The 13,218-nt window shown below is 51.2% G+C and overlaps 7 non-coding genes across 7 annotated transcripts; all 7 read right to left on the reverse strand.

The window, feature by feature from the left end:
* Positions 1-819: 819 nt before the first annotated feature.
* Positions 820-1,010, reverse strand: LOC132810109 (U2 spliceosomal RNA). Its single transcript, XR_009642717.1, has one exon. It is a non-coding gene; the product is annotated as a U2 spliceosomal RNA (small nuclear RNA).
* A 1,799-nt stretch (positions 1,011-2,809) lies between these two features.
* On the reverse strand, positions 2,810-3,001 carry LOC132810098 (U2 spliceosomal RNA). Its single transcript, XR_009642707.1, has one exon. It is a non-coding gene; the product is annotated as a U2 spliceosomal RNA (small nuclear RNA).
* A 1,805-nt stretch (positions 3,002-4,806) lies between these two features.
* LOC132810110 (U2 spliceosomal RNA) lies at positions 4,807-4,998 on the reverse strand. The gene has a single exon (XR_009642718.1). It is a non-coding gene; the product is annotated as a U2 spliceosomal RNA (small nuclear RNA).
* Positions 4,999-6,793: 1,795 nt separating this feature from the next.
* Positions 6,794-6,985, reverse strand: LOC132810123 (U2 spliceosomal RNA). The gene has a single exon (XR_009642729.1). It is a non-coding gene; the product is annotated as a U2 spliceosomal RNA (small nuclear RNA).
* A 1,795-nt stretch (positions 6,986-8,780) lies between these two features.
* LOC132810101 (U2 spliceosomal RNA) lies at positions 8,781-8,971 on the reverse strand. The gene has a single exon (XR_009642709.1). It is a non-coding gene; the product is annotated as a U2 spliceosomal RNA (small nuclear RNA).
* A 1,800-nt stretch (positions 8,972-10,771) lies between these two features.
* On the reverse strand, positions 10,772-10,963 carry LOC132810118 (U2 spliceosomal RNA). Its single transcript, XR_009642725.1, has one exon. It is a non-coding gene; the product is annotated as a U2 spliceosomal RNA (small nuclear RNA).
* Positions 10,964-12,756: 1,793 nt separating this feature from the next.
* Positions 12,757-12,948, reverse strand: LOC132810075 (U2 spliceosomal RNA). Its single transcript, XR_009642686.1, has one exon. It is a non-coding gene; the product is annotated as a U2 spliceosomal RNA (small nuclear RNA).
* Positions 12,949-13,218: the final 270 nt, after the last annotated feature.

Raw genomic sequence — 13,218 nt, forward strand, 5'->3', positions numbered from 1 at the left:
CGCTACTTGCACCGCAAATGATGACAAATCGTTCCAAATCGTACGGGTGGCACAGTGGATCAGTGGTTAGTACGGCTGCCTGGTGGCACCAGGGAGCTGAAGCCAGTTCCAGCCTTGGGCGATCGTCTGCGTGAATAATCTTTACGTACAGACGTAGCTACTAAAGCAGGTCGCTTCCGTACAGTAGTTTGCGAAGAAACAAACAGAGATGGGGGTTTCACTCTATTCAGGAAACAGACTAAAGACATTTCTTCCTTGTTCAAGAAAATATTAGGATAAATTTGTTGCCTCGGGGTGGGGGGGGAGGCGGGGGGGTTGGGAAGGGGCTGTGGGGCTGATCTGATAGCCATTTGACATTGGCTGAGTCATGGATCCCACAACCTGATTTGACTGTGTTAAAAATCCCACAACACCTGGTTTCAGCCCAACGGGGTTCTTTGAAATTACAGCAGTCACCCCACCCCCCGCCACCGCCGTACCATCGGTGGGATACGTTCCAAGAACGACCGCAGAAGCCAAAACGGCAGACAAGGGCAAATCCATTCATTCAAATTGGCAAGTTACCTTCCTGGCAGGCCCTGGTTCCAGAATGTTCCCTGTAGCACGTTGGGGTTACCCCTGTCCTGGCTTTCAGCGTGCTGCACCTTCATCAGGTAACTGCAGAGCAGGTTCATAAGACAGAAAACCCGTAACAAAAGACGATAGTTTCCTGCAACTGAAAAGACAATAGATGCAACAATCACTGACTGCCATCAACACGGCAAACTAGCAAAGGCAAGAGATTCACATTGCATTCACCTGCTTTTGAACTTGGGTAGCGTTGGGTGCACCATTCCTGGAAACACTGCAATACCAGGCTGATACATGGAGAGGACAGAGCAAGCCCTTAAGCCATCTCCCTGCTCCAAAAATCCATTTAATACAAACACTCCACCTTCGGGAGATATCAGCGATTAAACTGATAAGAACAGAAACTACACATATTCCAAGCCAAAAGGCCGAGAAGCGATAGCACATTAATACTCCAACGGTGGAGGTCATATTTGCCGACTATCCTTTCCATCAGTTTGATGATATTCAAAGTTCCTTTATTCCCTTACCGTCTACCTTCCTTCCAAGATATCCAACCAGACCGGAAGATCACTCTGCAGCAGTCGCTGTGCTTTCCCCGTGCTTTTCTGTCCATCTGTTACGTAGCCGCGTAGGTCGCGCTGACGACCAATCAGATGGCACGGGCGGAGCCACCGCACGTCAGGTCGACTGCAGAGAGGTTTCTCCCGGTGATCGGGGACAGCGGCGGCGGCAGGGTCATTCATTCCCCCCGGCATCTACAAGATTCACCAGAATTCCTCAGGCAGCACCTTGCAAACCCATGGCCAACGCAGCCTCGAAGGATGACGGCAGCAGATCCACGGGAACACCACCATTCGCAAGTTCTCCCCCCCCCCCGCCGAGGCACTCGCTGTCCTGAATTGCAAATATGTCCTTGTTCCTCCGGTGTTACCGGGTCAAAATCGGAATCCCCGCCCAAACAGCATCGCGGGGCTACCGACAGCACTTGGACTGCAGCGGTTCGAGAGAGCAGCTCACCACCAGGCTGATCTCGGCATGGGCGAGAAATGTTGGCCTTGACGGAAAGATCCTATTCATTGCCTCCCCTTGTGTTGGTGTAGCTTGCCCATAAATGCCAATCATCGTTTCCCTCACGTACAGGATTCGCTCCTCGGCATTCCGCATCAATCCGAAAAGTTGCGAAAAGCGAATTACGTCCGTGCACCCTTTCTTTATCGTCCACTTTCAATATCCTCTCTACTTGTATCCGACTCTCTGTGGAGAATGGGGAGGGAGCTGATCTCCCGTGTAAACATGTCACGCTGCAAGCGCGCCTCATCACCACCAGCAGCTCGATTCGACATCTCCGTTCACATTGCTGCAGATCGCTGACAACATTATAATCCGACCCAGTTGACAAACTGACAACTGTTTCGCTACTTGCACCGCAAATGATGACAAATCGTTCCAAATCGTACGGGTGGCACAGTGGATCAGTGGTTAGTACGGCTGCCTGGTGGCACCAGGGAGCTGAAGCCAGTTCCAGCCTTGGGCGATCGTCTGCGTGAATAATCTTTACGTACAGACGTAGCTACTAAAGCAGGTCGCTTCCGTACAGTAGTTTGCGAAGAAACAAACAGAGATGGGGGTTTCACTCTATTCAGGAAACAGACTAAAGACATTTCTTCCTTGTTCAAGAAAATATTAGGATAAATTTGTTGCCTCGGGGTGGGGGGGGAGGCGGGGGGGTTGGGAAGGGGCTGTGGGGGCTGATCTGATAGCCATTTGACATTGGCTGAGTCATGGGATCCCACAACCTGATTTGACTGTGTTAAAAATCCCACAACACCAGGTTTCAGCCCAACGGGGTTCTTTGAAATTACAGCAGTCACCCCACCCCCCGCCACCGCCGTACCATCGGTGGGATACGTTCCAAGAACGACCGCAGAAGCCCAAAACGGCAGACAAGGGCAAATCCATTCATTCAAATTGGCAAGTTACCTTCCTGGCAGGCCCTGGTTCCAGAATGTTCCCTGTAGCACGTTGGGGTTACCCCTGTCCTGGCTTTCAGCGTGCTGCACCTTCATCAGGTAACTGCAGAGCAGGTTCATAAGACAGAAAACCCGTAACAAAAGACGATAGTTTCCTGCAACTGAAAAGACAATAGATGCAACAATCACTGACTGCCATCAACACGGCAAACTAGCAAAGGCAAGAGATTCACATTGCATTCACCTGCTTTTGAACTTGGGTAAGCGTTGGGTGCACCATTCCTGGAAACACTGCAATACCAGGCTGATACATGGAGAGGACAGAGCAAGCCCTTAAGCCATCTCCCTGCTCCAAAAATCCATTTAATACAAACACTCCCACCTTCGGGAGATATCAGCGATTAAACTGATAAGAACAGAAACTACACATATTCCAAGCCAAAAGGCCGAGAAGCGATAGCACATTAATACTCCAACGGTGGAGGTCATATTTGCCGACTATCCTTTCCATCAGTTTGATGATATTCAAAGTTCCTTTATTCCCTTACCGTCTACCTTCCTTCCAAGATATCCAACCAGACCGGAAGATCACTCTGCAGCAGTCGCTGTGCTTTCCCCGTGCTTTTCTGTTACGTAGCCGCGTAGGTCGCGCTGACGACCAATCAGATGGCACGGGCCGGAGCCACCGCACGTCAGGTCGACTGCAGAGAGGTTTTCTCCCGGTGATCGGGGACAGCGGCGGCAGGGTCATTCATTCCCCCGGCAGGGTCATTCATTCCCCCGGCATCTACAAGATTCACCAGAATTCCTCAGGCAGCACCTTGCAAACCCATGGCCAACGCAGCCTCGAAGGATGACGGCAGCAGATCCACGGGAACACCACATTCGCAAGTTCTCCCCCCCGCCGAGGCACTCGCTGTCCTGAATTGCAAATATGTCCTTGTTCCTCCGGTGTTACCGGGTCAAAATCGGGAATCCCCGCCCAAACAGCATCGCGGGCTACCGACAGCACTTGGACTGCAGCGGTTCGAGAGAGCAGCTCACCACCAGGCTGATCTCGGCATGGGCGAGAAATGTTGGCCTTGACGGAAAGATCCTATTCATTGCCTCCCCTTGTGTTGGTGTAGCTTGCCCATAAATGCCAATCATCGTTTCCCTCACGTACAGGATTCGCTCCTCGGCATTCCGCATCAATCCGAAAAGTTGCGAAAAGCGAATTACGTCCGTGCACCCTTTCTTTATCGTCCACTTTCAATATCCTCTCTACTTGTATCCGACTCTCTGTGGAGAATGGGGAGGGAGCTGATCTCCCCGTGTAAACATGTCACGCTGCAAGCGCGCCTCATCACCACCAGCAGCTCGATTCGACATCTCCGTTCACATTGCTGCAGATCGCTGACAACATTATAATCCGACCCAGTTGACAAACTGACAACTGTTTCGCTACTTGCACCGCAAATGATGACAAATCGTTCCAAATCGTACGGGTGGCACAGTGGATCAGTGGTTAGTACGGCTGCCTGGTGGCACCAGGGAGCTGAAGCCAGTTCCAGCCTTGGGCGATCGTCTGCGTGAATAATCTTTACGTACAGACGTAGCTACTAAAGCAGGTCGCTTCCGTACAGTAGTTTGCGAAGAAACAAACAGAGATGGGGGTTTCACTCTATTCAGGAAACAGACTAAAGACATTTCTTTCTTGTTCAAGAAAATATTAGGATAAATTTGTTGCCTCGGGGTGGGGGGGGAGGCGGGGGGTTGGGAAGGGGCTGTGGGGCTGATCTGATAGCCATTTGACATTGGCTGAGTCATGGGATCCCACAACCTGATTTGACTGTGTTAAAAATCCCACAACACCAGGTTTCAGCCCAACGGGGTTCTTTGAAATTACAGCAGTCACCCCACCCCCCGCCACCGCCGTACCATCGGTGGGATACGTTCCAAGAACGACCGCAGAAGCCCAAAACGGCAGACAAGGGCAAATCCATTCATTCAAATTGGCAAGTTACCTTCCTGGCAGGCCCCTGGTTCCAGAATGTTCCCTGTAGCACGTTGGGGTTACCCCTGTCCTGGCTTTCAGCGTGCTGCACCTTCATCAGGTAACTGCAGAGCAGGTTCATAAGACAGAAAACCCGTAACAAAAGACGATAGTTTCCTGCAACTGAAAAGACAATAGATGCAACAATCACTGACTGCCATCAACACGGCAAACTAGCAAAGGCAAGAGATTCACATTGCATTCACCTGCTTTTGAACTTGGGTAAGCGTTGGGTGCACCATTCCTGGAAACACTGCAATACCAGGCTGATACATGGAGAGGACAGAGCAAGCCCTTAAGCCATCTCCCTGCTCCAAAAATCCATTTAATACAAACACTCCCACCTTCGGGAGATATCAGCGATTAAACTGATAAGAACAGAAACTACACATATTCCAAGCCAAAAGGCCGAGAAGCGATAGCACATTAATACTCCAACGGTGGAGGTCATATTTGCCGACTATCCTTTCCATCAGTTTGATGATATTCAAAGTTCCTTTATTCCCTTACCGTCTACCTTCCTTCCAAGATATCCAACCAGACCGGAAGATCACTCTGCAGCAGTCGCTGTGCTTTCCCCCGTGCTTTTCTGTCCATCTGTTACGTAGCCGCGTAGGTCGCGCTGACGACCAATCAGATGGCACGGGCCGGAGCCACCGCACGTCAGGTCGACTGCAGAGAGGTTTCTCCCGGTGATCGGGACAGCGGCGGCGGCAGGGTCATTCATTCCCCCGGCATCTACAAGATTCACCAGAATTCCTCAGGCAGCACCTTGCAAACCCATGGCCAACGCAGCCTCGAAGGATGACGGCAGCAGATCCACGGGAACACCACCATTCGCAAGTTCTCCCCCCCGCCGAGGCACTCGCTGTCCTGAATTGCAAATATGTCCTTGTTCCTCCGGTGTTACCGGGTCAAAATCGGGAATCCCCGCCCAAACAGCATCGCGGGGCTACCGACAGCACTTGGACTGCAGCGGTTCGAGAGAGCAGCTCACCACCAGGCTGATCTCGGCATGGGCGAGAAATGTTGGCCTTGACGGAAAGATCCTATTCATTGCCTCCCCTTGTGTTGGTGTAGCTTGCCCATAAATGCCAATCATCGTTTCCCTCACGTACAGGATTCGCTCCTCGGCATTCCGCATCAATCCGAAAAGTTGCGAAAAGCGAATTACGTCCGTGCACCCTTTCTTTATCGTCCACTTTCAATATCCTCTCTACTTGTATCCGACTCTCTGTGGAGAATGGGGAGGGAGCTGATCTCCCGTGTAAACATGTCACGCTGCAAGCGCGCCTCATCACCACCAGCAGCTCGATTCGACATCTCCGTTCACATTGCTGCAGATCGCTGACAACATTATAATCCGACCCAGTTGACAAACTGACAACTGTTTCGCTACTTGCACCGCAAATGATGACAAATCGTTCCAAATCGTACGGGTGGCACAGTGGATCAGTGGTTAGTACGGCTGCCTGGTGGCACCAGGGAGCTGAAGCCAGTTCCAGCCTTGGGCGATCGTCTGCGTGAATAATCTTTACGTACAGACGTAGCTACTAAAGCAGGTCGCTTCCGTACAGTAGTTTGCGAAGAAACAACAGAGATGGGGGTTTCACTCTATTCAGGAAACAGACTAAAGACATTTCTTCCTTGTTCAAGAAAATATTAGGATAAATTTGTTGCCTCGGGGGTGGGGGGGAGGCGGGGGGGTTGGGAAGGGGCTGTGGGGCTGATCTGATAGCCATTTGACATTGGCTGAGTCATGGATCCCACAACCTGATTTGACTGTGTTAAAAATCCCACAACACCAGGTTTCAGCCCAACGGGGTTCTTTGAAATTACAGCAGTCACCCCCACCCCCCGCCACCGCCGTACCATCGGTGGGATACGTTCCAAGAACGACCGCAGAAGCCCAAAACGGCAGACAAGGGCAAATCCATTCATTCAAATTGGCAAGTTACCTTCCTGGCAGGCCCCTGGTTCCAGAATGTTCCCTGTAGCACGTTGGGGTTACCCCTGTCCTGGCTTTCAGCGTGCTGCACCTTCATCAGGTAACTGCAGAGCAGGTTCATAAGACAGAAAACCCGTAACAAAAGACGATAGTTTCCTGCAACTGAAAAGACAATAGATGCAACAATCACTGACTGCCATCAACACGGCAAACTAGCAAAGGCAAGAGATTCACATTGCATTCACCTGCTTTTGAACTTGGGTAAGCGTTGGGTGCACCATTCCTGGAAACACTGCAATACCAGGCTGATACATGGAGAGGACAGAGCAAGCCCTTAAGCCATCTCCCTGCTCCAAAAATCCATTTAATACAAACACTCCCACCTTCGGGAGATATCAGCGATTAAACTGATAAGAACAGAAACTACACATATTCCAAGCCAAAAGGCCGAGAAGCGATAGCACATTAATACTCCAACGGTGGAGGTCATATTTGCCGACTATCCTTTCCATCAGTTTGATGATATTCAAAGTTCCTTTATTCCCTTACCGTCTACCTTCCTTCCAAGATATCCAACCAGACCGGAAGATCACTCTGCAGCAGTCGCTGTGCTTTCCCCGTGCTTTTCTGTCCATCTGTTACGTAGCCGCGTAGGTCGCGCTGACGACCAATCAGATGGCACGGGCCGGAGCCACCGCACGTCAGGTCGACTGCAGAGAGGTTTCTCCCGGTGATCGGGACAGCGGCGGCGGCAGGGTCATTCATTCCCCCGGCATCTACAAGATTCACCAGAATTCCTCAGGCAGCACCTTGCAAACCCATGGCCAACGCAGCCTCGAAGGATGACGGCAGCAGATCCACGGGAACACCACCATTCGCAAGTTCTCCCCCCCCGCCGAGGCACTCGCTGTCCTGAATTGCAAATATGTCCTTGTTCCTCCGGTGTTACCGGGTCAAAATCGGGAATCCCCACCCAAACAGCATCGCGGGGCTACCGACAGCACTTGGACTGCAGCGGTTCGAGAGAGCAGCTCACACCAGGCTGATCTCGGCATGGGCGAGAAATGTTGGCCTTGACGGAAAGATCCTATTCATTGCCTCCCCTTGTGTTGGTGTAGCTTGCCCATAAATGCCAATCATCGTTTCCCTCACGTACAGGATTCGCTCCTCGGCATTCCGCATCAATCCGAAAAGTTGCGAAAAGCGAATTACGTCCGTGCACCCTTTCTTTATCGTCCACTTTCAATATCCTCTCTACTTGTATCCGACTCTCTGTGAGAATGGGGAGGGAGCTGATCTCCCCGTGTAAACATGTCACGCTGCAAGCGCGCCTCATCACCACCAGCAGCTCGATTCGACATCTCCGTTCACATTGCTGCAGATCGCTGACAACATTATAATCCGACCCAGTTGACAAACTGACAACTGTTTCGCTACTTGCACCGCAAATGATGACAAATCGTTCCAAATCGTACGGGTGGCACAGTGGATCAGTGGTTAGTACGGCTGCCTGGTGGCACCAGGGAGCTGAAGCCAGTTCCAGCCTTGGGCGATCGTCTGCGTGAATAATCTTTACGTACAGACGTAGCTACTAAAGCAGGTCGCTTCCGTACAGTAGTTTGCGAAGAAACAAACAGAGATGGGGGTTTCACTCTATTCAGGAAACAGACTAAAGACATTTCTTTCTTGTTCAAGAAAATATTAGGATAAATTTGTTGCCTCGGGGTGGGGGGGGAGGCGGGGGGGTTGGGAAGGGGCTGTGGGGGCTGATCTGATAGCCATTTGACATTGGCTGAGTCATGGGATCCCACAACCTGATTTGACTGTGTTAAAAATCCCACAACACCAGGTTTCAGCCCAACGGGGTTCTTTGAAATTACAGCAGTCACCCCACCCCCCGCCACCGCCGTACCATCGGTGGGATACGTTCCAAGAACGACCGCAGAAGCCCAAAACGGCAGACAAGGGCAAATCCATTCATTCAAATTGGCAAGTTACCTTCCTGGCAGGCCCTGGTTCCAGAATGTTCCCTGTAGCACGTTGGGGTTACCCCTGTCCTGGCTTTCAGCGTGCTGCACCTTCATCAGGTAACTGCAGAGCAGGTTCATAAGACAGAAAACCCGTAACAAAAGACGATAGTTTCCTGCAACTGAAAAGACAATAGATGCAACAATCACTGACTGCCATCAACACGGCAAACTAGCAAAGGCAAGAGATTCACATTGCATTCACCTGCTTTTGAACTTGGGTAAGCGTTGGGTGCACCATTCCTGGAAACACTGCAATACCAGGCTGATACATGGAGAGGACAGAGCAAGCCCTTAAGCCATCTCCCTGCTCCAAAAATCCATTTATACAAACACTCCCACCTTCGGGAGATATCAGCGATTAAACTGATAAGAACAGAAACTACACATATTCCAAGCCAAAAGGCCGAGAAGCGATAGCACATTAATACTCCAACGGTGGAGGTCATATTTGCCGACTATCCTTTCCATCAGTTTGATGATATTCAAAGTTCCTTTATTCCCTTACCGTCTACCTTCCTTCCAAGATATCCAACCAGACCGGAAGATCACTCTGCAGCAGTCGCTGTGCTTTCCCCGTGCTTTTCTGTCCATCTGTTACGTAGCCGCGTAGGTCGCGCTGACGACCAATCAGATGGCACGGGCCGGAGCCACCGCACGTCAGGTCGACTGCAGAGAGGTTTCTCCCGGTGATCGGGGACAGCGGCGGCGGCAGGGTCATTCATTCCCCCGGCATCTACAAGATTCACCAGAATTCCTCAGGCAGCACCTTGCAAACCCATGGCCAACGCAGCCTCGAAGGATGACGGCAGCAGATCCACGGGAACACCACCATTCGCAAGTTCTCCCCCCCCCGCCGAGGCACTCGCTGTCCTGAATTGCAAATATGTCCTTGTTCCTCCGGTGTTACCGGGTCAAAATCGGGAATCCCCGCCCAAACAGCATCGCGGGGCTACCGACAGCACTTGGACTGCAGCGGTTCGAGAGAGCAGCTCACCACCAGGCTGATCTCGGCATGGGCGAGAAATGTTGGCCTTGACGGAAAGATCCTATTCATTGCCTCCCCTTGTGTTGGTGTAGCTTGCCCATAAATGCCAATCATCGTTTCCCCTCACGTACAGGATTCGCTCCTCGGCATTCCGCATCAATCCGAAAAGTTGCGAAAAGCGAATTACGTCCGTGCACCCTTTCTTTATCGTCCACTTTCAATATCCTCTCTACTTGTATCCGACTCTCTGTGGAGAATGGGGAGGGAGCTGATCTCCCCGTGTAAACATGTCACGCTGCAAGCGCGCCTCATCACCACCAGCAGCTCGATTCGACATCTCCGTTCACATTGCTGCAGATCGCTGACAACATTATAATCCGACCCAGTTGACAAACTGACAACTGTTTCGCTACTTGCACCGCAAATGATGACAAATCGTTCCAAATCGTACGGGTGGCACAGTGGATCAGTGGTTAGTACGGCTGCCTGTGGCACCAGGGAGCTGAAGCCAGTTCCAGCCTTGGGCGATCGTCTGCGTGAATAATCTTTACGTACAGACGTAGCTACTAAAGCAGGTCGCTTCCGTACAGTAGTTTGCGAAGAAACAAACAGAGATGGGGGTTTCACTCTATTCAGGAAACAGACTAAAGACATTTCTTCCTTGTTCAAGAAAATATTAGGATAAATTTGTTGCCTCGGGGGTGGGGGGGGAGGCGGGGGGTTGGGAAGGGGCTGTGGGGGCTGATCTGATAGCCATTTGACATTGGCTGAGTCATGGGATCCCACAACCTGATTTGACTGTGTTAAAAATCCCACAACACCAGGTTTCAGCCCAACGGGGTTCTTTGAAATTACAGCAGTCACCCCACCCCCCGCCACCGCCGTACCATCGGTGGGATACGTTCCAAGAACGACCGCAGAAGCCCAAAACGGCAGACAAGGGCAAATCCATTCATTCAAATTGGCAAGTTACCTTCCTGGCAGGCCCCTGGTTCCAGAATGTTCCCTGTAGCACGTTGGGGTTACCCCTGTCCTGGCTTTCAGCGTGCTGCACCTTCATCAGGTAACTGCAGAGCAGGTTCATAAGACAGAAAACCCGTAACAAAAGACGATAGTTTCCTGCAACTGAAAAGACAATAGATGCAACAATCACTGACTGCCATCAACACGGCAAACTAGCAAAGGCAAGAGATTCACATTGCATTCACCTGCTTTTGAACTTGGGTAAGCGTTGGGTGCACCATTCCTGGAAACACTGCAATACCAGGCTGATACATGGAGAGGACAGAGCAAGCCCTTAAGCCATCTCCCTGCTCAAAAATCCATTTAATACAAACACTCCCCACCTTCGGGAGATATCAGCGATTAAACTGATAAGAACAGAAACTACACATATTCCAAGCCAAAAGGCCGAGAAGCGATAGCACATTAATACTCAACGGTGGAGGTCATATTTGCCGACTATCCTTTCCATCAGTTTGATGATATTCAAAGTTCCTTTATTCCCTTACCGTCTACCTTCCTTCCAAGATATCCAACCAGACCGGAAGATCACTCTGCAGCAGTCGCTGTGCTTTCCCCGTGCTTTTCTGTCCATCTGTTACGTAGCCGCGTAGGTCGCGCTGACGACCAATCAGATGGCACGGGCCGGAGCCACCGCACGTCAGGTCGACTGCAGAGAGGTTTCTCCCGGTGATCGGGGACAGCGGCGGCGGCAGGGTCATTCATTCCCCCGGCATCTACAAGATTCACCAGAATTCCTCAGGCAGCACCTTGCAAACCATGGCCAACGCAGCCTCGAAGGATGACGGCAGCAGATCCACGGGAACACCACCATTCGCAAGTTCTCCCCCCGCCGAGGCACTCGCTGTCCTGAATTGCAAATATGTCCTTGTTCCTCCGGTGTTACCGGGTCAAAATCGGGAATCCCCGCCCAAACAGCATCGCGGGGCTACCGACAGCACTTGGACTGCAGCGGTTCGAGAGAGCAGCTCACCACCAGGCTGATCTCGGCATGGGCGAGAAATGTTGGCCTTGACGGAAAGATCCTATTCATTGCCTCCCCTTGTGTTGGTGTAGCTTGCCCATAAATGCCAATCATCGTTTCCCTCACGTACAGGATTCGCTCCTCGGCATTCCGCATCAATCCGAAAAGTTGCGAAAAGCGAATTACGTCCGTGCACCCTTTCTTTATCGTCCACTTTCAATATCCTCTCTACTTGTATCCGACTCTCTGTGGAGAATGGGGAGGGAGCTGATCTCCCCGTGTAAACATGTCACGCTGCAAGCGCGCCTCATCACCACCAGCAGCTCGATTCGACATCTCCGTTCACATTGCTGCAGATCGCTGACAACATTATAATCCGACCCAGTTGACAAACTGACAACTGTTTCGCTACTTGCACCGCAAATGATGACAAATCGTTCCAAATCGTACGGGTGGCACAGTGGATCAGTGGTTAGTACGGCTGCCTGGTGGCACCAGGGAGCTGAAGCCAGTTCCAGCCTTGGGCGATCGTCTGCGTTAATAATCTTTACGTACAGTCGTAGCTACTAAAGCAGGTCGCTTCCGTACAGTAGTTTGCGAAGAAACAAACAGAGATGGGGTTTTCACTCTATTCAGGAAACAGACTAAAGACATTTCTTCCTTGTTCAAGAAAATATTAGGATAAATTTGTTGCCTCGGGGTGGGGGGGGAGGCGGGGGGGTTGGGAAGGGGCTGTGGGGGCTGATCTGATAGCCATTTGACATTGGCTGAGTCATGGGATCCCACAACCTGATTTGACTGTGTTAAAAATCCCACAACACCAGGTTTCAGCCCAACGGGGTTCTTTGAAATTACAGCAGTCACCCCACCCCCCGCCACCGCCGTACCATCGGTGGGATACGTTCCAAGAACGACCGCAGAAGCCCAAAACGGCAGACAAGGGCAAATCCATTCATTCAAATTGGCAAGTTACCTTCCTGGCAGGCCCTGGTTCCAGAATGTTCCTGTAGCACGTTGGGGTTACCCCTGTCCTGGCTTTCAGCGTGCTGCACCTTCATCAGGTAACTGCAGAGCAGGTTCATAAGACAGAAAACCCGTAACAAAAGACGATAGTTTCCTGCAACTGAAAAGACAATAGATGCAACAATCACTGACTGCCATCAACACGGCAAACTAGCAAAGGCAAGAGATTCACATTGCATTCACCTGCTTTTGAACTTGGGTAAGCGTTGGGTGCACCATTCCTGGAAACACTGCAATACCAGGCTGATACATGGAGAGGACAGAGCAAGCCCTTAAGCCATCTCCCTGCTCCAAAAATCCATTTAATACAAACACTCCCACCTTCGGGAGATATCAGCGATTAAACTGATAAGAACAGAAACTACACATATTCCAAGCCAAAAGGCCGAGAAGCGATAGCACATTAATACTCCAACGGTGGAGGTCATATTTGCCGACTATCCTTTCCATCAGTTTGATGATATCAAAGTTCCTTTATTCCCTTACCGTCTACCTTCCTTCCAAGATATCCAACCAGACCGGAAGATCACTCTGCAGCAGTCGCTGTGCTTTCCCCGTGCTTTTCTGTCCATCTGTTACGTAGCCGCGTAGGTCGCGCTGACGACCAATCAGATGGCACGGGCCGGAGCCACCGCACGTCAGGTCGACTGCAGAGAGGTTTCTCCCG

This window comes from Hemiscyllium ocellatum, unplaced genomic scaffold (assembly GCF_020745735.1).
Source record: "Hemiscyllium ocellatum isolate sHemOce1 unplaced genomic scaffold, sHemOce1.pat.X.cur. scaffold_1522_pat_ctg1, whole genome shotgun sequence".
Lineage (NCBI taxonomy): Eukaryota > Metazoa > Chordata > Chondrichthyes > Orectolobiformes > Hemiscylliidae > Hemiscyllium > Hemiscyllium ocellatum.